This window comes from Stegodyphus dumicola, chromosome X2 (genome assembly GCF_044657685.1).
Source record: "Stegodyphus dumicola isolate Sdum_Otavi_A_Nest chromosome X2, ASM4465768v1".
Lineage (NCBI taxonomy): Eukaryota > Metazoa > Arthropoda > Arachnida > Araneae > Eresidae > Stegodyphus > Stegodyphus dumicola.
Window position 1 is genome coordinate 70,346,899 of NC_140781.1, and position 27,401 is coordinate 70,374,299.

Below are 27,401 nucleotides of genomic sequence, written 5' to 3' on the forward strand. Positions count from 1 at the left end.
ACATTTTGTGAAATATTTCTATGAACTCAGAACAGCTGTTCTTTATGTTTCAAAAATATTATATTCTCTCCTTCTAAAAAATGTCATTTTCAGTAAATTAAAGAATTCAACATAGCAATGAACTTTATTTTGTTACTACAAGGAATTCAAAATTTTGTTCATAAGCTTGAATTACAACGTCCAACTAACCTTTTTATTCTTATCTGCACTCAGTGTTTGACAACAGTCTGCTATTGTTTGAAGTAATAGATGGCAACTGCATAACGTTTTTACCCTACCTACAAATAATTTCCTTTGAATTAACAGATAGAAGTCTTTCATTAAAAACCTAATATCATGCTTTTTGAATAAGCATAAAACTTCACCAACTGACCTTAATTTTTAAAGCCTTGCTTACATTAAAATTCTTGATGCTTAATACAATTATGCCTTTTTGTTTCAAAAATTAATACTTCAGTTTAACTTAAAATTTAATGCATTTTAATTTTACCTATAATTTTTTACAAACGTGATATGTAATAAAACTTTAAGCTTAATAATTACCATTTAGAAAGTGATACTAAAAAGTATTCTTAGTTATTATAAATTTCGAGATTTGCCTACAAAATTGTGAAATATACATGTGACAACAGAAAACAAACTTTATGCTCTCTCTATATATATTACAGCATGTTAATTATGAAGTTTATTGAATTCATAATTTTATTGTGAAACATTATGAAGCAAATAATATGCTAATTAAAATACAGAAGTAAAAATAATTTATTACTTAATTCATAAACTTTACATAAAACCTTAAAAAAAGAATTAATTAAAAAATAACACAATATAACATTTCATAAAAATTCGTTTCGACTGCTTGGAAAAAATGAATGGTTTTTCCCCTTCTTTGTAAACCATGTCTCCTAAATAAAGAAAAAAACATTCCTTTTAAAATCATAATCATAATCATGCTCTTAAAAAGCTTATAAAAATTATTTTAATAGATGTTTTAAACGTGTGCTCATATAACACTTTTAATCATATTTCTTTATAATATCTTAAGTAATCAGGAACAGCTTAAATACTTTAAAAAATTGCATTACAGTGAACCGTCTCATTACTACAAGCAACCTCAGTCAATCACTTTTTAAATTTAACCAGCATTCCTCATAAAATAACTAATTAGTAAACATAACTTATCTAAGATGCCCAATATCATTAAAGATCAAAATCTTCAGGAATCACGCATAGCTAGCTTAGAGAAGGTTCATTGTACAAAAACAGCCAATATGCAAATCTTTTCATAAATGAAGCCACCATAGTTATTAAATATAATATACAGTATACTTATATTCAGAATTCAGAACTTGAATAAATTTCTCGAACTGTTTTAGCATTCGAAAAATATTATATTTATTACCTTAAATTTCTAAAACAATATTACATATTGGTCAAATGAATCACTGGGACTCGGACAACATTTTTCCCCAAGCTTTCTTTTAGCAACAGGATTCTGAAATTGTTTTAATGATTTAGGTAATGTTTGTCTCTCTTAAGGCGCTCACAAAACAAGTTACCCTAAATGTTTTGTCCGCATAGTGGTCATTTTCATCTTACTAACTGATTTGCTAGTGGATTTTGGGTGCATGGCCTATCATTGATGAAACAATAATAGTGAACAGCTTCAAGAAAATGGGGATATCTAATGCTCTTGATGCCATATTCCCACTTGTTAAATAGGTCACGGCACCAGTGTTAAATAGCTTAAGTTCACGCCGGGAAATAATGTTATGAATCTTACTTCACGGCACCAATGTTATATCTTAAATTCATATAAAAATGTTAAATATGAACCTACTTGCCGTTAAAGGGAGTGATCGTATAGTGAAACGTGTACAGCATTTTTTTGCGTTGTGAAAAAAAATGCATTCCGGGACCGCGCCGTGAGAGGATCGAAAAAATAAAACATATACAAGATATAAAGGAAAAGTTCATATTAAATATATAAAGAAAATATACTGTAAGAGGTTCCAGATTAAATATCAGTTTATTCAATTACAACACAATAAGAAAAATCTTAACCTCATCTGAGAGTCTGTTCATTTAAATTCATAAAAAAACTTAAGGTTTGTCTGGTGATTTAAAAGAAAGGAAAGGGAAACAATTTATGGCCTGAGAGTTAAATTTTAGATTCGACGTTGTTTTTACTGCTAAGGACGTTTTTGGAAAAACTTGCCTAAAGTTCCAACACACCAAAAAAAATAATACTACTTAGCTTGAGGGGACATCTTGAAGCGGAGGACTCTTATCTTATCAAGAGTTGATGTCGGCCGGGCTCATCTTGACACAGGTTCTAAAAATGTAGACTCCACTTCACTACTGTAGAACAGAAACAGGAGCACTGCTGCCCAGGGCGGCTATCCGCTTGGTCCTGAAAGTCCTATGTCCACACGCAGGTAACTCGTTCAAATTTCGCCTCTTTACCAGCACGCCGCAAGGAAGAGGGTTTTCAGGCTCAGGTCAGAAACGTTTTTTTTCTAGGCCATTTCAGCTCGCCTGTTCTTACTCATCCCAAGAGCAAGCTTCACGAGTAACGACCCAAGTAAATTCCACCCACCAGTCAGTAAGGGAGAGAGTCCAACTCCAATTTTCTTCAAGCCAGTTTTCAAGAGCAACGTCCACAAGACCAGCAACCCGAAAGTCAGCGAATCCAAGCGTGAGTGCCTAAGCGAGTCCAAGAGTAAGTGTGTAAGAGAGTCTCGCCTCTTAACCAAAACGCGGCCGGGGAGCATATTTGCCGCTCCCCGCCGGAAAACACCTCTCGGAGTCACTTACATTTTGTCCAGCAAGCCCAAAAATCAGCGAATCAGTCCGAGCGTCAGCCAAAAGTCAGTGTGTCCAACTCAAATTTCCTTCTTGTCCTTCACCAAACGGGCTCCCACTATGGCTTCACTTATCGCCCCCTTAATTATCGCAAAAATCTTCGTTTTCAACTCCAGAATGCGGAAATAAGGGTGATCGCGCATGCGCGCCCTTCTTCACTTAGCCAACAACCGGACCCTCAATCGCCAAAACCTGAATGACTTACATTGAAAGACAAGTAGCAACCTTTGACCTTTCCGTCACGTACTTTCCTCTCTTAAGGTCAACTAACAATGAAAATTCTCGAACATTCTAAAGAGCGCGAAATCATGACTTGGCGAAAATTGCCTCCCTTTCCCTGCTTCTTTCACAATGAATAAAAGTTTGTACAAGATTTACAAATAGAGGAAAATAAATAATATTCATTTAACTAAATAATATTTCCAGAAGCATCTGTTTCTCCCCAAAATTAAAGCCTTAAATTAAATAATTCAGAATCAAAATAAAATTTAAATTTCCATAAATCATAAAATCATTCACCTAATTTTTTATAACGCTATCAGATAATTTCTCTACACTTATTTTTACTAATTTTATCTTCCGAAAATTGAGAGGGAAAAATTAAACGAATAATTTAATTTCCAAAGGACACAGTCACAGTGGGAATATAACAAATGAAAAGTAATCATGTATAAACTACTACTATCACAATATTATTGTGATTGCCGCGGCGCGCAATGTATTGGATGTTCATCTGTCAGCAATCCTTATCTTCAGGGCAGATGTTTTTATTTTATTTGGCTTATAATTCCTTACTAAATGTAGTATTTCATCTCGATGTACTCCGACTTGTTTATGATTTAAATCAAATTCCTCGTCAATATAATTCGCTTCCGATAGTGAAGAAAGTAATACAGAGGTTATTGAAAACGAAAAAATTTCGATTGACAAATTAGTCGGTATTCTCGGCACAGCAATTATAGGACTTCAACAGCGGAACTTTGTAACTGAAGAAGAAATTATGGCTGTTTATAGAATTAAAGAGAAAGTATTATCACATAAAACGAAGCAACTTAAACAACTTACATTGAAAGAAATGTTTAATAAAGTAAACAAATAAATATTAAGCTTTTTTTTTTTTTTTTTTTTGTAAATTTTGATACCCTTTAGATCATAATTGTTCTTTATTTCATAAATTACGGTTTCATATTTTTAATTTTAAAATTTCTGCATGCCATCTTATCAGATTTAAACTGATGATCTGTAATCCGGAAAAATTGATAATCCGGAATCGCCGAAGTCCCAACGAGTCCGGATTAACGACTTTTGACTGTACTAATAAAACCAAACATCATATTCCCATTCTGCACAGTATAAAATTTCTTCTGAAAAACTGCAAAAATTACCAACACTTTGGCTTATTTGATAATTTTCAAATTCACTCCTTTGTTTGCATTTAGAATTTATAACTTTAATTTTCCACAGAAATTTGTTTTTGTTTTTAAAAAATTTCACTGGCATAATTTCATTCACTTCAGCATATATTAATAGATGCAGAAGGTTTTTGTACCTTACATAATTTTAAATCTTATGTAACCTAACGTAATTAATAACAAAATCAAAACATAGATCAGAAACTGCATAAAATTTAATAAATAATTTCTACTAGTGTCACACGAAATGCTATGAAATTAATCAATAAAATGAGATAAAATATATAGAATTAATATTGCACATGTGTGAAGCTGGAAGTTTTACGTTAAATACTTTTTTTTAATTAAGTATTTTTAAAAATGACCCCTTAGAGCATGGGACCTTTCGTAATTAGAACTTGCAAATCCACTTCGCTAGTCTTTCATAACATTGCTTTTCTTTTATTAACAAGAAATATTGCATTCAGTTATTTAATTTAAGATTTCCAAAAATAATGCTACTGAAAGGCATGAATACTTACTTAAATTTGAAATTAATTTAGTTGACTTAAAATAATATTTAAAAAATAAATCTTCATATATACGTCTAACAATCAGACCATATTAATTTTCTTTTATTTGAACAATATCTGAATTCTGCATTAGTTTGGACTAGTAAATCATTGGACAATTAAATACCAAGCTATAAGAGAACTAATGTAGTTTACAAATGCACTAAATTTTATTTCCTGCATTAACTTTCAAAGAAAGTAAAATTTTCTGCATATTTGCATCATTTGGATTGATAGAATATGGCAAAGCATGCAAAGGCTATCAGTCTAAAGGGAAGTATATATTCATGGACGGCTTTGTAAGGAAAAGTAACTTGCATTTCCATTTATTCATGTGTGAGTATATATATATATTTACAGTTGTTAATCCTAAAATCAATGCTTCATTAAAAATTTATTATTATTTTATTTTTAATACTAACATACAGATACAGAATTGTGTTAAATTCCAATACACAATCATAATTTATTTAAAAAAACTTATTTTATGATTTATATATTATATTACATGAATAAGAGAAACATTTGTCAAGAAATATATTAAACTTGTATTAGCAGATTCATGCTATCCTAGTAACAAGACTATCATATTTCAAAACTGTATTAAAATTGGGCAAAATAAAATCAACATAAATTCTACATTAAATGTTTAAAGTTATATATACAATATAATAAATTTTGTAACTTATAAAATATTAATGGAATATTTTTGGAAATAATGTACAAAATTTTAGTTTTCTTTTATAACTAGTTTAACGAATTTTTAGAAAAATATTTTAGGTCATTTCCATCTTTTCCCTGTTGATATTGGTATATTAAAATATATGGAATAATTAAGTTGCATCTAGTTAGTAAACCAAAACATTACGAAAAGTATGATGCGATATATTTTTAATCAATATAATTGCTTCATTTTGGAATTATAACATATTCGTAAGAAATTAATACCATTGAAAAAATAATATTATTACACTAAAGAATAAACGAGATTCTCGACCGCATTGTTCAAGCTTTTGTAATTTTACTTCATAACACACTCGTATATAAACATATTAGACAGAATTATAAACCAAGTATAATTAATTAGGTAATCCTAGAAAAAGAATAAACTAAACCTAGTAAGCAAAAAAAATATATATACATTACATTCAGAATTCTAAATGTTTACATAAACTTTTCTCGCAAGGCCTGCCGGGAAAAATATGTCAAACGTTCTTTGGTCAGACGATTGCAAACGAACGCTAACAAGATTAATTTTGTTTTCAACAACCACATTACCGTTTCAATTAAATACCACAACAGTGATTAAATTTTGGAATAATTAGTTATAAATAATAATACGGGCAATTTAAGGCGTAATTTATCGGATGCGCAATGACAAAATACTACTATTAGATCTGCATTTGGAATAAATATTCTGCACTCTTTCAACTCATTACGAACACTGATATTAATTAATCGCAAAGCTTAAACGTTTAAATACTTACTCACTACATATAACAGTGCAAAGTGCATGAGAATAATCTGCATAAAATGAACAAAAAATATTTCAAACGTAATTGTAAACATTTTCTTACTTACCTGCGCTATACAACCAACATGCATTCAGCCATGTTTTTTTCTGCAACTAGCTTTCAAACACTTTTCTTCTGATTGGCTGATTTCCAGTCAGTCACGTGATTCTTCCGCGCGGCTACTGAAACATTATCTGTAATGTTACAGGCAAATTAGCTGTACCAGCCACAGTTTGCTTTCAACCTGTTACCATTACAGGAAATTCTTGTGTAACTTTTTGATTTCTGTAACTTTACAAAACTTTTGCTTGTAAAGAGCGAACTTTTTTTTTACAGTGTAGGGCTCTGTCCACTATTTTTCCTTCTGTAGGAAGAAGGTTAAATGGGCGGTAGGAACCTGGGTTCGATGCATTCTGGCCTTTTTTTTATTAAAAAGGACTATCTGGTCTATTTTAAAACCTGTTGGGAAGAGCATTTGTTTATAGACATTCATTCACTACTTTGAGTAGGTAGATAGGGAAAATTCTTGTGCAGGATCTTGATGAGTTGGTTGCCGACCCCTTCCGGACCAGAGGCTCTATTGTATGGTAGGATTTTGAATATTTTTTAAACTCCAAGGGAAGGGAATGTTGTTGATTGTTTCTGGGTAATGGCTATTGTTTCATTTCATACATTGGAGTGATGAGTCTTCATCTGAGGAATCATGGAGGATTGTTTTCGTTGATGGAATTTGGAATAACAATTTGAACGGAACTTTGTTTCTACATATTTTGTACATTGGTCCGTAAAGGGTTTGCTGTTCATGATTTGTACTTCCCCCAACAGTTTATTGTTTTTAATGGTTGTCTCTTTTGTACATAGCTCATTGCTTTGCATAGAATTTGTGTGATATGTTTATTTCTCAGTTCTCGCCTTTTTCATCCTCCTTTCGAACGCTCTACTCTCGTTTTGTATTTGAAATACTCACACATTTGTGGGTCCTACCACTGAGAATGATTTCGGGATTAAGTCTATTGGGTTTAGTTCTAGGACAGATGTTATTTCTTGGGTGATGATGTTTTCCAAACAATAGTTCTGAAATTTTGTCTATGATGATCTTCGAGAAATTCAGACACTATTTTCATATGTATTTTTTGTTGTATTCCAAGTTTCAATCAAGTACAAATCTATTTTGTAATTTAAAGGTATATTTTTCGATTAAACGCAGTTTTAAATGTGCAATGGTAGGATTTGTCAGCAATTTAAGAAAATGTAAAAACGCAGAATTTTGCCAAAAAATCTCTAAAGGGAACTGAGGAGATGAATTTGGTTGATAATCGATGTTGCCGAAGTTTGCGCGATGCAGAGTCTCTGGAACATACGCGAAAATATATTTCTGTGTATTTGTAGATAAGAATAGCTCAAAAAGGCGCAGAAAGATTTGGAGAAGAATCTAAATGTTTTATATTTTAATGTATCACAAAATGTTTATTTATTAGTTTAAATTTGTATTTTAAACTGTTGTTTTTCATATATTGATAATGTTTGCCACGTTACGGTGAATATTCATAGTTTGGAATCTTTTGAAAAAAAATGTCACGAAAACTATCAACTTGAACCCAATGGGTAGCTTTTTTATTTTCATCTGTAAAGGAAATAGTTGCGTGAATATGTAAGTACCGAAGTTTGATTATGTTTTTGTAAAAGGTGCTTTCCTCAAATGAAATGCTTCTTTTTATTATTTATGAACAAATGTAGTACTTACAAGGCGTAAAGTTAAGCAAGCAAGCTTTCGTTTCGTCATTTCATAAAGTCGCCAATGAGTTGGAGGCTTTTCTTGTTACGCGGATAATCAGAAATTATAGGTTATTATTTAGTAATCAACTATATGCGTGTGGAACAAAGGCCTCTTTTTTCATAATGTCGCTTTCCATCATCTCCTGAATTACGTGCAATTAGCTGAAATCAGCATAAGCTTTAAGCAAAAATGTTTGCTAATTTAAAATAAATGTTACAAATTTAAATTAGTTTAACGATTAACTATTTGGAAATTATTAATTTGAAGCTTATATCTCCATCAAATGCAAAAAGGTCAAGTGCTTATTACTTCCAGATGCAACATACGCTTATTTTTTTCATGTTTCCAATTGGGATTTATTGTAGCAAATTTTTTAATTTCTTCAGATGTCTATGATAGTGACGTTCCCGTAGTTAACACGCTGTATTGGATATTCTCTGTAGATTGCATATTATTGTCACATTTCTTCTTACATAGAGATGAAAATTAACAGTTGACAACAGTCTACGAGCCCCCGGCCTACGTGTTCAAGTCGCTAAATACTAATAATCCGACTTGGACACGATCCCAAGTGAACGGGCTGGATGCATTGTTGATTTTCTGTCTCTGTAACGTGAATATAGATTTCTCTTAAACTTTCCTCCATGAAGGCGTCCCTTCCATTAGCCAGTTAACTCTCCTGTTGTGCCATAGTCAAATAATCCAACCTAACCCCCGAGTGGCTGAGCTATAAGAACATGGAATACTGGTAGTGCGAACGGTTCTGGCTACATGGGCGGTTTCAAAGTTTTGTCATGTGTAAAGTGAATATGAGCCAGCTTCCCTTTATCCTTTTCCCCTTAAGTCCTTCACGAAGTCATCCTTCCGTTAGGCAGAAGGGAACCGAATACTTAGCCATAATTCAGTTTATCCATTTAACAGCTTTAGCGTAGATAAAGCAGCTTTTTTGTGTTAGAACAGGTAACACTAATATCTAATTGAATCAGTATGATTATTTAACAGATTTAAACGTGTGTCCTTATTTACACATTCCTAAAAAAGAGCTTTGGGTATACCACTTATCCAATGAATCCGAAAGTGTAATTTAGAGTTGAATAGGGCAAAAGGAAAGAATGCCTTCGTGGAAGGTATTTTAAAGAAAAAGGCCTCGCATTCCTGTTATGTATGGAGAAATCAAGAAAACTTCTATGCAGGTAACATATTCGCGAAAATCTGAACTCTAAACAAATAAACAAATAAACTATGTTCAGCGGTTGGTGTTACCACTATGTAATACCACTTGTCGGCTGGTGGGTCTCATATAAATATGAGCCAGTTTCCCTTAGATAGTCCTTAAGGAAGCCTTCCGTTCTATAGGAAAATAGCATTCGTGCGAATTCTGCCAAGCTGAGTTAAAGAAGCAAACAAATAATCTTGAAGATGGGAATTAAAAGTTTAACAAAACACTGAACGTTCTTAAGCAAATAACCCTGAAAAATAGCTTCTAATAATTCAGAATGACATGCAACTATCTTGCATCAGTTATAAGTTGATGCCCGCTGGTGTATTTGCCCATTAGCAAATTTAGAATTTATACTTACGACTAACTTCCCAGTTGCAAAATTTGGGGTACATGCTATGTATTTCAAATGGAATTGTAGGTTAGGGAACTATCAATTTTCATTTACTATCAAACAGCGAATTTGCAAAGCAAACCTTTCAAAAATAGTTTTTGTTTTGTTTTATTTTCTCTTAGTATTTGCACCTTTGTGAAAAGTAAATGCTCCTTTAAGAGCATTTTTAATGTTAAATGTATTTTCCATTACAACAAATGTAATCTACTTTAATTCACTCCTTATTTAAGCAGTAAACCTATGTTATGGTGATAAATTGGATTTTTTTTCTTTTACTGTAAACAATTCTAACCGTTGATTCAGTAGAATATTGCGTTTCACCAGAAGAAACAAAGAAATCGACCTTTTTGAAATAAAGTAAACCTAAAGTGATTTTCAGATCGTTTCTTTCGTAAATTGAATTTGTCCATTAAGACCAAAGACCGAAATAGCTGCTCCTAAGATGCAAGTTTTCAGAAATAAATCGAACAGTAGTATTTCATGAGATCACGCTGAATTGCATTGCTTGAATAAATATCTGATCTTTTGAATAGAAAAGTGCATTTATTGATAAAAATTTTCCGACTTTTTATAATGTTTCCATTCGTTCGCTCTGACTTAATGTAAAGTAAAAAATGTTGTTAAAAGTTAGCCATGAGCTTTAATAAACTGAAATACTACGTCTTCTGCTGATGTTTCATATATTATATTATAGATATATTTGTATACTTTATTACTGCATCAAGTTGTAAAAGTTTTAGAATAAAAGTGAAATGCACATTAACTAGAAACGTTAGTATGGAGTTTTTAGATGGGGAACACATGATTAAAGTTTCAAATGAGAATGAGAATTTATAATTTTTTAGTTTAGTTGAACCTGCTAGGTGGTATGAGATACTAAATGCATGCCAGCTGTGGGACAAATAACACCGCTCAACATTGGTAGTTTGAATCTGTTTCAAATCCCACAGAAATGGGACCTTTTCGTAGTTTTCTCCATCTGTAAAAAAATAACTTTCTTAGTTAAATACTCCGTGAAAGCATCCCTTCCGTTAGGCAAATAGTTTAAATATATTTTAAACAATATACAAAATCTATTCTAGACACTGTAGCCGTCTGTTATTAAGTTAAGTGTTTGGGGAATAATTGCATCATTTAACATTTGATGGCTAAAGAAACGTTATATCCATAGTTATTAAAACGTTTACTTTCACTGCGGAAATTAGGAATGAAAATTTGTTTTCATATAAGACTTATACCTAATGACTTAAAGAAACTGTAAAACTACGCCCTAATTGCAGTCAGTCTAATTATTAACCTTCTCAGATCGCCAGGTGAATTCTTATCCCGTCCTTAACTTAAACGATTACAACAAGCATAATTTATTTGTAGTTTGTGGCTTAAAGCAACAAAACATCTGATGTGTTTAACAGAAACTTAACGTTTGTGTCTTACAGGCTGATAATGCAAATTGTTATCTTTCAGTACTTTGGAGGTTAAAGAGAGAACAAACATTACAACTGGGAATTTAATATTAATTATACTTTTGAAAAATACTGAAATTCTTCTTTTCTTGCACTTTCGTAAATTATCCTTAGTATCTCACATATAATAAGAAATTTACTCCTCGAAAATTCAGTAAATTAAATGCAGTAGAGTATTAATATTTGTTTATCCTACATACTGACCAGACACGGAAACTTAATTCAGTATTAAAGTAGTTTTAGCTCTTCAGAGATTCAAACAAAAAAAAGGTACTTACATATTAACACTACCACCTCGGAGCAATTTAGATACACTGTTTACAGATGAAAAGGTAAAAGTTACTTTCGGCCGCAAGCTGTTGGTTTATGCGCGTTTTTTTAGATTCCCAAACTATCGATATTTCTCTTAAGTCGGTAAACGTTATCAATATATGAAAAGTAAACATACACTTTAGCAATAAAAAATTTAATTATTAAATAAGAATTACGTGATACATTAAAAAACAAAACACTTACACTCTTCTTCAAGGAATTTCTGGAATTTTTTGCCCTGTTCTTGTATCCGAAATACACAGCAATCTATTTTCGCTTAGAAAACATTAGAGAATTGTGGAGACTCAGCTTCGTGTAGTCCTCGGCAATTGCGGCTATCGAGGAAACGCATATCCTCGTTGTTCCCTTCAGATTTATTTTCAGCAAAATTCTATATTCTTGCAGAAACTTTACTGTGTTTTCTTCAATTCCTGGTAAATTTCAAATCTCATATTTTAAAACTAAGGCAAAAATATCAAGACGTGTTTAAGAAACAGTTGGAATTAGGAATACAAACAAACAAAATAAAAAGGGGAAAAAAAGAAAAAATAAAGAAAAAAAAAAAAAAACCTCATACGTAAATGGGGACTTTGCTTGAGTGAAGGATTGTTTTTGGCATTGTTGCTGAAAAAATAACTATGAAAATGGTTGCCAGATTCTGAAACATTCTGAAAAATTTGGCGACTTCTAATAAGGTTGTTGCGTTAATGCGTAAGTGCCAAAAATCGCTGTTAACTTTGTTGCGCTTGATCAAATAAAAAACATAATTTGAAGATGAACAGCAGTTAAATTATCATAAAACAATCAAAGTTTCTAAATTATTCTTTTTAATAACAACCATTAGTGAAGCGTTTTTTCTCAGTGCACAAAGACCAACAGAAACGAGTTAATAACTGGAGAATGTGTAAGAATGATAAGAATGTCTATTAGACGAAGAAAGAAATTAAGAAGACGACATCAGCATTTTCAGTAGGAGACATTTGTAAATTTCTCAAAGGCAAAATAAACTGGGAATTTCGAGTTCTTTTCCTGATCAAAGAAAATTAATTTCAAGTTTAAATATTGCAAAGAGAAATGCAGATTACAGTTGCTTTCGTAATTGCAGATGAATATCCTAACCTCGATTATTTAACTGAATACAGAAATAATATATAATTGGATTAAAGCAAGTTTTGCACTATACGCTAATCGTTTAGATAGACGAATGTTTATCTCAACGAAATGTATGATATTTTAATTGTAAAGATTAATTACGAGTTTAAATAAAACTGAATGGTAATTTTTTTTTGATGACGTAGGAAAACAAAAAAAAAGTGTTAAGTTCTTCCCGAATAAATTAATTGAAACATTTTGATTATTCTAATCAGCTTTTCTTGCTAGAATGAGCTGCAAAGTTTTCTTTTGTGTACTCCATGAAAATTTGGAAAATCATTTGCAAGATAATTTTTATTGTACCTTAATGCTTTCACATTAGTTACCTTTTTAGACAATACAGTTTTAATAACCCTGGTCTCCTGATTAGAAAATGGAATGTTTAGAGGGACCAACTTTGACGACAGAGAAAAATATTTTGCACACTTTGTGCAATTTATTTTTATTCTTCTCTGCTGCAGATTTTCGTCTTGTGTGCGACATAAACTTAGTTTGCGTGCTTCTTCTATTTTGTCCACGAAAACCTCGTAACTGTGGTCCACAATCGGTAATTACCAACATTATGTGTCCACGCTATGAGCTTTCTTTTTATAAGTAACACCTGGTTAGACGTTTCTTTTGAATGTTTTTACTTTCTTTAAGCATCTTAGGTGGCGACATAATTATAGTCCTACAAACCAAAAGCTCTAACCCCTTTGTGCTTTGGAGGTAGAAATCGATGGCTAAGACTTTCCGAAACGATTTCTTTCCACCATCAAAGAGGGTAATATTGTTGAGGAAGATGTTGTAAGCATCTCTGCGCACATTTTTTCTTTAGATACATCAGATTTACATTCCGTGATGTAGGTGACTACAGCATTTACGTTTAAAACTGCGAGCAGATTTCCAGTTATAGGAAGAGTTGATGTATGATAATCGTTCTACAACGATGTTTCGTACTAAATAATAGATAATTTACCAAATAGAAAAGCGATATAATTTATAAAGAACTTTGAGTGCAACCAGAACCAAAAAATAAACCTATAATTGAATATGAGGCATGATTTTAAATCAAAAGAAATTTTTAATTTATATCTGTTACTTCCAATAGCTTAATTTGAGTTTTCGTTTGCTATCAATATGATATTGTTTAAATATCTTCTTTACTGGCTGAAAAACTGGAAGAGACACAAGTTTATAGTTAGAAATTACGGAGTAACAAAGTATTTTTCTCTGCAGTTTTTAACAAAGAATTCTACATTCTGGCAAATGAAATTTGCCATGATTATTCTGACGACCTTATAAACCTGAAGACCAACTTAATAAAATAATGAACTTTTTGATGAGGAATCTAATTTCTGTCTCAGTTTTCTGACAAAGTGTAAGCTACACCCACCTTACTTACCACGTCATAACCAATCTCTTTTGATTTTACTACAAACTCCTAATTAAAGAAAATTACGTTCTCCAAAATTTCCATTTTATCATTTGAGGTGAAACATGCCCAAGCTTTGATATAAAAATAAAACTACTTTAGGTAGCCTAAAAAATGTTCATGAACTTCTGCTTTTGTTGATAAGACAAAGGAAGTGCTCAAAATTGAAACAAAATAAATAGTCTTTTCATAGATATGCTTGACACAGCTGGTGGTCGGAAGGCAACTTACTACGAACATATCAAAACTGAATAAATTAATATTTATCAAGGTTTCTTCAAATATAAATTTTTTCATTATGTATAATTCTGCTTCCCGTTTCTCTCTTTTTAATACTATTTCACTAAATTATCCCGGCATTCTTCAAAAACTCAGACTGCATATTAATAACTCGAAGGATTATGGAGTAATCTTAAAATTTTCGGAATTAGAATCTAACTTCGAGCTTTCTAAATGTATGTTAATTTATGCTGAAGCTTTTCTTTAGCAAAAATATTTCTTTGAAAGATACAATAAAAATTGCCGTGCAATTAGAAAGGAACTTGAAAGTATTAAACTAAAATATCCTAAGTATATAGGATGACAATAATATTTCTACTTCGTAGGCTTGAGGAAAGCTTATATATATATATATATATATATGTCATAATATGAGCAAAACAAGAAAAAGACAGAACACTGTAGATGCGTGATTAGACTCATACTGAAGAAGAATTTTGATTGCGTAGTATTTAAAGAACTTGGCAGTCGAGGCAGTTTTAATTCCATTTTTATTTCCAGTTGATATTTGTGGTCACAATCACTTGGCACTCTAGTCGTGCCTTTCCACAGAAGATTTACATTTTTGATATTGTTGAGATAGAAAGCAAGCCAGCGAAATTACATCTTAGCACAGTAGAGAGCAAAAGCTGAAGTGCGTAGTTATGAAAGATGGAAGCACGCGAAGAGAAAAGTTTTGGTTTACAATTCGGTGATTGGTCGTCACGAGGCATCTGGTATTAACGGTTACGTAAGATCGCATGATTAATTTGAATGACGCAATGCAGATAAGTTATTACGATTTTAAAATAGAGAGGAAGAATTAATGTTTATAGTTATATTATAATTCTGATTCATACATTTTATCTTATATATTTCCCCCCTTCAAAAAGAAAAAGGCGTAGCGACAGAGAAGCCTTTTTAAAGAGAAAGAGTTAAAGCACTAGCAAATTTAAAAAAATATAAATAAATAATAAAATTTTGATCCTGTAAAGTATTATTTATAAATATCAATTTTTTAAAAATAGATTCTTAATTTTTAAAGTCCTATTGAATTTTTCAGCATTTCAGTCCAAAAGTCTTTTTGTTTGAGAGTTCACATAATCATAATTCATCAGGGAAGGTTCTTGTTATTACAGAATATCACAAAAAAATTTTACATAATCATTTCTTATAATTAAATGTAATGCACATAAATATTTATGATACTGATTTCTATACTGATAAATTATAATTTAACATCAGATTTTCAGAATTTATGGTTTCACCGTTATCATCTTTCATTTACAATTCCTTTATTTTACCATACTGGAAGGCCTTGCAATACTTTTAAACAAACATATCCATCAATAGGGCTATCCTCTTGAGCTAACCAGTGTGTTCTCTGCACTGGTGGCCCAGGGTGCCTAGACAGTTACTTGAAAAGGCCTCCGTTCCTTGCATTAAGGTAACTGGCCTTTGAGAACTGCACTAATACATTCCATAACAAAAAATATAATAATAATAATAATATAAAAAAATTACACACACTCATAAAATGAGAGCCTCCAAAATTATCTTGCATGAAGAGGGTAAAAGGAACAACTGTAAAGAGGTAATTACAGGCCTCAGTTGAAGGAACCAGTACACCCTCATCATACTATACTTAACACACAATAACCCATAAATTTTAAGATGCATTTACCATAACTTCACATTACGTATCTGTAATAATTTCACTTATTTTTACACCTACTTCATTTTTAGAATAATTATAAAATTTGTATTCAAAATTCTCAACAAAATTTCAAAAACATAAAAACTTATATTAATATCCTTACCTATGAATAATTTAAATAGCTTAAATTTCGTTACTTAATTTGCTCACACATAATTATGAAAAATTAGAAACATTAATGAACAAGAATTTCAGATTTTCTCAAAACAAATTGCAGAAATTTTAACCAAAGTTGAAATGAAAACTATAGAATCCGCAGCACATTAAATAATTTAGTTCCTGAGCTAGATTCACACGAATGTAATAATTTTTGAGCTGTTGAAAAAGCGGAAGTGCAAATAATTTTCTGTCGCACATACTTGCAAACACTAACTCAGATCGACCTTAAACCCGCTGTAACGCTTAATTCCTAAACGGTAATTCACTGATGATTTCCTTTTCACTAGGCATTCGAACTTCTCAATTTATCGAGAGATTACATTCAATCTGTAAACACTACGCGTGATTATTTTTTGAAGCACTTGCAAAACACCACAGCAGAAGAATGATCTGTTATTTTTTAAACACTAAAAAAACAAACTTTATGATTCACTTCTTTCACATTATCTTGGATTTATCACAAAACGATGATTTAAAGAGCTGAATTAAATTTTCCATTGAGTTTTCAGGCTGCAGGAAACTATCCTTACCGGCTTAATTGTCATCATAAAAGCAAAGGAAGGAAAGACGGAGCAGTGTAGATGCGTGATTAGATCCATATTGAAGAAGAATTTTGATTGCGTAGTATTTAAAGAACTTGGCAGTCGAGGCAGTTTTAATTCCATTTTTATTTCCAATTGATATTTGTGGCCACAATCACTTGGCACTCTAGTCGTGCCTTTCCACAGAAGATTTACATTTTTGATATTGTTGAGAAAGCAAGCCAGCGAAATTACATCTTAGCACAGAAGAGAGCAAAAGCTGAAGTGCGTAGTTATGAAAGATGGAAGCACGCGAAGAGAAAAGTTTTGGTTTACAATTCGGTGATTGGTCGTCACGAGGCATCTGGTATTAACGGTTACATAAGATCGCATCATTAATTTGAATGACGCAATGCAGATAAGTTATTACGATTTTAAAATAGAGAGGAAGAATTAATGTTTATAGTTATATTATAATTCTGATTCATACATTTTTATCTTACATATATATGTATATATATATATATATACCAAAAACCTAAGTATATATATATATATATATATATACATACTTAGGTGTTGGTATATATCAGGGGTGGCCAAACTTCATGACGACAGGAGCCGCATAGGAGATTTCATGAATGTTCGACAGCCGTAAATCTATATTTATAACGTTTCAAAAATAATAAGACATGTTTTCAGTGGAAAGAAGATTTTGCAGTAAATTAATGAAAATTTCGCATTTTATATGTGATTAACATGGTTATATATAAATGTAAATAAATATTTTTTTTCTCTGCCCTGTATTCAGAAGAGTAAGTCCCTAGAAAATATAAATATGAAATTACTGTACTATACAGTTGAGCGTTCTTCTTTCAGACAGAAAAAGGCAAACATTTTATTTTTGTTTCCTTTATCCTCCTCCTTTTATAATTGTTGCTTGAATTAGTGGATGTAAGCTACAATCGGAAGAATATACTATATTTGTGTTTAAGAATATGGTTACGTAAAACATTTTTCATTTGAGTGAAATAAATAATTAATTAAAAAAGTTTGCTTTTCCTTTAACTCAAAAAAATAATTTTAGAAAAATAAATGAAAAAAATGCAAGTCAACGCGGATTGCAGAGACACTTTTATTCTAAAAAGAAAAATTATTTAAAAAAAAGCTATCAAAATTTTAAGTCTTTTGCAAAAAAATTATAATTTTGTTCTTTCACGAGGTGTCAGCATACTGAGACCAAATCTAGCTTTAAATAATAGAATTTATTAATTAGATGCGGAATAGATTAAAAGTTACATTTTGATCTTCTCCGGACATTCGAATCCTTATATCTAAGAAATTTTCAGAAAAATTTTAAACTCCAAACATCGAATCTTAGAGCTTTATCCGTCATTCAAATGCTTTGAATCCTAATCTTAGAAATTGTTAAACATTTAATCCAAAACTTTGACTAATTAGCTGATGCCCAGTATATAAAAATTAACTAAAAATTAAACGCGATTGCAATTGTATCTAAATCATGAGCGTCACTATTCATGTGTTTCATTATTTCAGTGTAGCATCCCGTGAAATCTGCCAGATTTTTTGTGTAATCATTACATCTGGGCATCGTTGAAAATTCTCGAAACTATGCCGATAATTCTGAGCATATATGACTTATTGCTAATAAATTTAGCGGTTTATGGCACGATACATAAATATTTTGTAGGCCAAGCATTTCAACTGTCTACCTGTCGTCCCAGCCATGGCTGTTACTATTTTGAGCTAATCTGAAATACAATGGAAATCCAAACTAATGTTACAAAACGAAAACATATCTGTAACTACTATAATGAATTTGTTTCATAAATGCAGATATAATATGGTTGTTTAATTCTCGAAAATTCTATGTATAGGCACAGGCATGGTAGACGTCTACACAATAGTTTAGTTCCCGAGTTCCTGCTACACATATGTACGGATCTATCATATTCAAATTGTTAACTGTAGGATTGTTAACTTTACAGGATTAACTGTAAAGCTATCAATTGACTTAACATTTTGTCTTAAATTTCTAAATAAAGTAACTCCAACTCGGAGAAAAGAATAAAATAAAACGTTTTTTATTTAATCTTCAGAGGGTACTATGATTGTAGAAAATGAAATATCAGACTTACGATTGAAAGTTTACAGAGGTAAATTCAGCCAAATTTCAAATTACATTGCTTGAAATTTGCAGTGATCAGGCAGTGAATCGTAGTATAAGACGTATATACCATAGCCGGGGTAACCGGTGCAAACGTCATTGAGCGGCAGGCGGCAGAGATAAGCGGCGAAACATTTTAGAAGTATCGAGGAGCAAAATGCTGCTCTATCCTAGTGCGATATTTGCGACGACATAAAAAGAAAGTAGTTCGTCAACCAAAATTCCAGAAACTAGCACAAGGCTAGAGCGATTTCATCCTCATCGGTATGCCGTATTTTGACAGAAGTTTTATAGAAGAGAGATATTTGTATCCAGTTGATCCTCCGTTGCTTGATGTAACATAAAGATAAGTGAAAGATTAATATCTTGAATGACAGCAATTGACAAAACGTGAATTGAAAACTTTGCGCAGAATTAAAATCATTGTCAAACAAGTGGTTCTCCATGAGATCTCAAAGCTTTCAGCATGCTCAAACATTTATGATATAAATTATAATTTCTTCCAAGAATTACCAAGTGATTATATAAAATAATAGGGTATAATTTCACGAGAAAAATGTGTCAACTGCAGCATATTACTGTGAGGTGTGGCTAAATATGTGAAGAAGCTGCATATAAATTATTTCACTTGCTTAGGGATGCGGGATTAATTTTTAAAGGCACTCGCTCATAAGAAAATTGCGTAAGTCTCCTAACCAAATAAGAACTGGTAAGTTATGCTTACCAATCCGAAAATCCCCAAATTGGAAGATCCGTATGTGGACAGCGATTTTCTTCCTCCTTTAAAGAGGTTTCTTCATTTATCCAAGTCATTCAAGGATTCAATAAATGTATTCTACAAAGAATAGAAAATCTTCTAACACACTACGATATCAAATGTTGTAAAGTAAGGGGATCACACAGAAAGAATGTGAGCAGAAGCTGCGTGAAATAAAATTAACCTGAGGGGAAAAATAGAGAGGCTTACTTTTAAAATTACCTTGTATTTGTACATCATAGGCTTTTTTGACGGCCATTATGTGCTCTAAAAGTAACGAGCCATGATAGCAATTGGCAGAAATGGAATTTTTTGCAATTTTGTTTGTTACTTTGACGATAATTCTACGGTCATCAGCACCTTTAAGATTTATGGGACAGTCGATGTCAAAATGTGTACCAACAGCTTTAAGCTAGGTGAGACAGTCAATATCTGAAGTTCGTCAGCATCTTTAAGTTTTGCTGTAGAGTCAATATTAGCGATGACACGTGGAAACCCAAGACCTGCGAAATGAATATCGTCTGAGCCGAAGATCATCAAAATCTTTTAAGTTTTATTGGGACCATCCCCGTGTCCAGAAATATTTCCGCGTAACTAAGTGTAAATATTTCATCTCTTTAAAAAGTGGACCGTAAGGCTCGAATTGAATTGATTGATTTTTATATTGAATTAAATTATTTAATTAATTCTTGTAATTTAATTTATATGAGTTACGTGAACGTAATTTAATATATACGAGTTACGTGAACTCGTATATATTAAATTACAAAAATAAGTAGTCAACATTATTGCTTTCCTTTAAAATTTAAAGAAATGTTTTGCATTTTGTACTGTGTTTTGAACAGGAAATCACGCATTTTAGGAATCTGAACATGTGTTAGTAGATATCTTGTTATATGAAGTGTTAATCTTTTTTTCTGCAGTAGTTAAGATGCCCGTGTACAAAAGAAAGAACTACTATAATTATGTTCTAAAATTTAGCTGGTGTTTTGATATATATTATCTAAGTTGCCTTGAATGATTTAAATATTAGAATTTTCTGTTATGGCGTTAAAAGTATTTTGGGGTAATATATTACAAGAACCCAGAATTTTTCAATTGAATATGTTAAGAGAAAAGATTAGAAATCTTTAGTGTCTCGTGTTGAAACTGCTATTATAATGATGTTTAGTTACATACATTTATTTTTTAATATTTTAATTTAGTTTTGAATGCATACATTAATATACATAGAAAATTTCGTGGTCTGGATGTAAAGTGCATTGTATTATCATGAATCCTCAAGTTGAACCATTGAAATTGAATGCATAATGTTCATATTATCGTGTAAATTGTTTTGAATTTGTGTTTTGGATCAGTTGAATTTGCTCTGAAAAATTAAGGGTTAAATGTTTCACCTCATAGGGGAAATTTTCTATTGTTTAAACAATAGAAATCATTAGAATTTGATTATAATGTAGGGTTTATATTTATTTTAACTAACATTTATTTTAAGTTTAAACTATCTTTCCTGTCAAGCCTTACCTTCCCCTGGAACTGCCAATGCCAGAATATGTAAATTTTAGTAGAACGCGCAAGGATTCAAATTATCAGCGGAAGTATTATGATTTAAATAGGAAGGAAACGAGTTCGGTGTGTGATATTCTTACTTCACGAGCGCAGAGGTAGTGAGCGAGAAATTGAAGAACCCCGCGTTTCGGCCTATGTGCTTGGCGGGAAGTAGTGTTAATCGTTCAAGTGAGCTTCAAGTCTGCTGAATTAGCAGCGGTATTGTAAAACGCGGTGAGTTAGTTATTTTAGAGAGCCTCGTAGTTAGAGTCTTGTCTTTAGTTTCTTTTCAGGTTATTATTTTTATTTGACCGCCGAGTTGGCGCCGTCTGTAAGCGTCAAGAGCACGCAATTGTAATTTATTACGTTGAATAAAAAGGGACTTAAACCCTTCACAAGACTCGGTGTTTTATCCAGTTTCCACAGTCACCTCTTGGTTGCGTGCAAGTTGGAGGCGCGCAACGTTACATTGGCGCCCGAACAATTATCGAACTGAAATGGCCGAAAACTGGATGGAAGCCGCTGGACAACACCAAGAAATGACAACTCAGTTAGAAGGATTTGGATACCTGGTCCAGACTTTGAGAGCATCAATCAAGCCAAACGTCCATTTCGACGGAAAAAATTCGGTGGCGGTATTTCTAGAAGGTCTAGAAAACCACTTTCAGCTCTACCCTGTGCCTGAAAGACAAAAAGTTGCCATCGCCACATCAGCACTAAGAGGACAGGCCGCGCTATGGTGGAAAAACATAGGCAAATTTTTATTAGGGGAATTTGGAAGCCAGACATATATATTTGAAAATTTCAAAAAATCGTTAGTAAAGGCCTTCCCCATAGTGAAAGATCGCGCACGGCTGGAAGCCGAGCTATATAGTTTCTATCAACGGGATACAGCAGAATTGACGGACTTTATTCTACGAAAAATCAAGCTAACGGATATGCTGTATGGAAAGAAACCCGATGCGGAGATTATTGAAATAATATTACCAAGATTGTTACCCGCTGTTCAAGACTACTTTGAAATTAGAAACCCAAGCACATTGCAGGAACTCTTCGAATTGGCGGTGAAGTTTCAAAATCGCAGAATAGCGGAAAAAGCGAGAGGGGAAACATATTCTCAAAGTACCCGAAGGAAATCTTCAAAGGAGGAAACCAGAAATGGAAATCGCTCTTATGGGGAAAAAAGCTATCAAGCTAACGCATCGAAACTCGAAGGTCAAGGCCCAAAAAGAAAATTTGAAAATAAACATCAGCGTACCCAGAAGACACAGATTGAAAGGAAAGCTTTAAACGAGTAGAGGGGCCTATGAAAGGGAGGGTCCAGACCCCGTAAGTTTTAAAAAAACCCTCAAACAGATATTTAAATACGGTCATCGTAAAAAACTCACAGCTACCAATTATACAAGTCCTGGTCGGCGATGTACCAGTAAAAGCCCTCATCGATACAGGAGCAGAAGGAAATTTTATGAGTGAAAATTTCTTCAAAAAGAATTTTTATAGGGTACGACTATTTAAAACCAAAAATACGGAAATTATAGCGGCGCAAGGAAAAACATGTCATTGCATCGGGAAATTATCATTAAACTTACAGGTAAAAGAGGAAAGTCTCAAAGTATTAATTTTTGTGGTGAAAGATCTGCAACATTCTCTTATTTTAGGTATGGAGTTTTTAATGGCCGCGAGGGCCAAATTAAATTTTCAAGATAGTTCCGTGGTGTTGGAGATGGACCAGAGGGTGGTGGAACCTGTGGAGACACCGCAATTCGACCTTAGCCATCTGAATGACCATGAAAGGAAAGCAATACAGCAAGTGGTGAGTAATTTTTCTCATTTGTTTTCAGAAAAACCAGGAAACTGCCAAATAGTGACACACAAGATTCAATTAAATGCCGAAAAACGTTGTAGGACTAAACCATACCGTTATGACAAACAAAAAGACTTAATCATCGAAGAACATATTCAGGAGATGTTAAAGAATAAAATAATAACGCCCATAAATAGTGAGTACGCGAGTCCAGTCGTACTATGTAGGAAAAAGAATGAGTTTCCTCCTTCGGATAAAAGGAAGGAGGTTTGCTATTGATTACAGAAAACTAAATAGTATTACCAAATTTCCAGTTTACCCTTTGCCGGTTATAGACGAGATCATTAGACAGATCAAATCGACAAGATATATGTCTACTTTGGACTTAACGTCTGGCTACTATCAAATAGCTATGAGACCCGAAGATATACATAAAACCGCGTTTATAACAAAATCGGGCACTTATGCATTTTTACGCATGCTTTTTGGGTTGTGTGGGGCCCCATCAACATTCCAGACAGCTATGGACATTGTTCTAAAGCCTGTCCTAGGAAAATCAACTTTAATTTATCTAGATGATATAATTATAACGAGTAGTACGTTGGAACAACACATGAATGATCTAGAACAAGTTTTTAAATTATTAAAAGAGGCCGGTCTCTTACAATTAACGCCTCAAAATGCAAGTTCGCAACTAAAGAACTTAAATATCTCGGTTATAAAATTTCGCAAAAGGGTATAGAAACGCAAGATTCAAAAAAAAAAGCTATTAAGAATTTCCCACCGCCCAACACCGCCAAGAAACTTTCGTCTTTCCTTGGACTATGTTCTTACTATCGATCTTTCATAAAAGATTTCGCTAATATTGTTGAACCACTCTTAGTAATCAAAAGAAAAAAGGGAAAATTTACCTGGACAGCGGAAGCTAACACAGCTTTGAAAGATTAAAAGAAGCGCTTATTAATGCCCCTCCCCTATTTTAAAATTCCCGGAGGGGGACGAAAACCTGGAAATTGCAGCAGATGCGTCAGACTATGCGGTGGGCGCGGTTCTTATGCAAAATAACAATCCGCTGGCATTTTTTAGTAAAACGTTGAATCAGACACAAAGGAATTATACAGCTACAGAAAGAGAAACATTAGCCGTATTAATGGCTGTACACAAATTTCGAGTTTTTTTCGGCAAATCGCCAGTAACAGTCTTTTCGGATCATGTGGCTGTTGGTAGACTTTACTCGGGGAAAAACCTAACGCCCAGGTTAATAAGATGGGCTTTAAAACTCCAAGAATATAATATCACAATAAAATATAAACCGGGTAAGGAAAACAATGTAGCTGACGCACTTTCTCGTATAAAACTGGACGAGGAAGGTAATGAACTTAAATGCGCTGTGTTGACCCCGAAAGCTTTGAGCATACAGATATCGATGCGATAAGAAATAGAGCAAAAAACTATGAAATAATAGATAATTTATTATTCTATACGAAAACAACGAACGGAAATCTTGAGTATAAGCCAGTCATCCCAGCCTCGCTTCGATTAAGCATTTTGAGGGAGTTGCACGAAAAAAAAACAGCGGGCCACCTCGGGGTCAGAAAGACTTTAAAAAATGTACGCGAGGCGGTATATTTCCCGCAATTATACAAAATAGTAACGGCGTATGTCAGGTCCTGCAATCAATGTCAGTTAATAAATGATATTAATTACAGCCCGGCCGGGTACTTAAATAGCATTCGCGCTACATTTCCGAATGAAATTTTAGGCATAGATCCCCTTGGTCCCTTCCCCCAGAGCGAGTTAAATAAAAATCGTTTTCTTTTAGTAATAGAAGATCATTTTTCAAAATGGATAGAAATTGTTCCACTTAAACGCGCGTCAGCCAAAACAGTCGCAGATGCATTCTTACACAGATACATTTTAAAATACGGTGCACCGATAAAAGTCATTAGCGATAACGGAAAACAATTCACTAGTCAAATATTTGAAAACATATGCAATGGACTTGGCATACGCCATATCAAAATGGTTCCGTATAGACCACAGGCTAACATAGCAGAAAGAGTTAATAAAAACATAGTAAAAATAATTCGCAGTTACGTGAGCACACATCACAAGCGCTGGGATGGCTACATAAATGAATTAGCTTATGCTTTAAGAACGGCACATCATGATACTACGGGAAAAACTCCAGCAGAATTATTCTTAGGCCGAAAATTAATTACGCCTTTAGATAAATTATTCTTTGTGCAACAAAGAGAGCAGGAGTTTAAACAAAAAGATGTGCAAAAGTTGATTGATCAGGCGCTTAAAACCTCTGATACGGCAAGAAATAGGCAGAAAATATAATATGATAGAAAACGCCGTGAAGCAGATTTTAAAGTTGGGGATAATGTATTGAAGCGGAAGTTTTCTTTATCAAGTGCCCCAGACAATTTTACGGCAAAGCTAGCTCCTAAGTTTGAAGGCCCCTATGTAATTCAGGAAATCAAAGGAGTAGTCTTATATCTTAAGAACGAGAGAGGGGAAATCTGTAAAGCAAGTCCCGACCAGGTGAAAAAATACTATAATCCAAATGATTTTGAAATCCTTAAAAGTTTCTTGCAGGACTCAAGTCTAAACGAAATAGAAGGTCCAGAGACAACAACTATTCCACCACCCAAGAAACAGAGAACTGAAGAGAGACCTAGCACTTCTACAACCCGGACGTCGGTATCAAAAAGAAAAAATAATTTTCAAACGCCGGCGTTTAAGAAAAACAAAAATACAGATGCACCGGGTAAAGAAACCGTGGTAAAGAGAAAAACACCACCTACAAAGGATTGCAGGAAAAATTATACATCAAGGAGAACGCGCACACGGCCACAGAGTCAGGTGCCAGCAAGGCCGCCATTCCGGAAACTGAAACGCCAACAGGAGGCACAAAAATACGAGGAACAGAAGAAATTCAAGAAGTACTCCAGACCGGAGGACATCAAGACCAGCCGTCCCAGGGAGAAACGGAAATGCCAACAACCAGACGATTACTCCGCCAAGAGGCCAGCATGTAGAGGACGCAAAAGAAAAAGTCAGGTGGACGACACTCGGAGGGCAGTAAGGAGAAGATTAACATCCATGAAACCTCTAACTTGGGACCAATTTTGCCAAAAACGAATGGCGGAGTTTCAAGCATCGAAAACTCAAAGATAAGTTAAAACCTTCTATAAATTTTTTTTCTCTTTTGTTCCGAAATGTTATGCATAAGTACGAAGTTCTATGTTTTGACGAAAAGTCAATATGTCTCGGTTGAGACTTAGTTTTGTTTTACTTTATTTAGCTAAGGCAAAAGTAGCATTTTCTTTAAGTGTAAAAGCTAAAAACAAGCATTTTCTGTTGGTCGAAAAACTAATTCTGTTATGTTAAAGCCAAAATTTGGCCGAAGATAAAAAATACCTTCGTATTCTTGTATTAATAAGAATTTTACTTTCAGTGCCGCCAGCTTGGAGAAGAATGAGTAAAGTAAAAATTTATTTTCTCTTATTCATTTTATGGTATATTGTAAAAAGCATATGTATTAAAATTTTGTAAAAGTATGTAAATACTTGAATGTTATGTAAAAGTAGAATTTAGTCTAGAAGCATAAAATTGTAGATGCTAAAAGTGAATGCTTAAAAGCAATGAAGTCAAAATTTAAGTATTAAATTGTAGATAAAGTCATGCTTTAGAGCGAAAGCCTGCATGTTTAAAGATGAATGAGGGGGAAGTTAGAATGAATGTGTTTTGTAGGGTTCTCCACCTACATTTGAATTTTTAAGACTATTAAAGTAGCTCATGGAGTTGTAGAATGTCGAGTAAGGTGTGTCTATTTGGTTGTTGAATTCTAACAAATCATGGTGGTTAGGGGAAGTGTTGTAAGACTAAAACACGAATATTCCCGTTTGACACCACACATGGTGGAGAGCCAGGGTAAAGTTAAATTAATGCTTGAAAAATTGAATGAATGTGAAGTAAGCAATAACTAAGAAAAACGTGTGTGTATGATTATGGCAAAGCCTCGAGGGCTATCTGCCTAAGGGGAGGGATGCCTTCGTGGAGGACTTTCTAAGGGAAACTGGCTCGTATACACGTTACACATGGGGAAAACCACGAAAACGCCCATGCAGCCAGCCCGTTCGCGGGATTCGAACCTCGGACCGAACTACCAGTGTTCAGCGACTTTACCGCTCGGCCGCTGGTGGGCACTAAGAAAAACGAATCGTTAAAAACAAAAATTTATTGTGTCAAGAAAGTGTAAATTATAATGTATGTAAAAAGATACTGATACTTATTCCTTCCAGATGCTGGAAGGAAAGACCAAGATTGATTGATGAAGTCCAGGAAAAGTTGCTGTAAGAAGAGAG

The 27,401-nt window shown here is 33.1% G+C and overlaps 1 protein-coding gene and 1 long non-coding RNA gene across 6 annotated transcripts in view; both read right to left on the bottom strand.

Moving 5' to 3' along the window:
- The window catches only part of LOC118192271 (atrial natriuretic peptide-converting enzyme-like), a 1,449,396-nt gene that overhangs the window by 830,998 nt on the left and 590,997 nt on the right, over positions 1 to 27,401 (bottom strand). The gene's annotated exons all lie outside the window — the stretch shown is intronic.
- Positions 745 to 6,548, bottom strand: LOC146992775 (uncharacterized). The gene is made up of 2 exons (XR_015039281.1): positions 6,410 to 6,548; positions 745 to 905 (listed from the first exon to the last, which is right to left on the bottom strand). It is a non-coding gene; the product is annotated as an uncharacterized LOC146992775 (long non-coding RNA).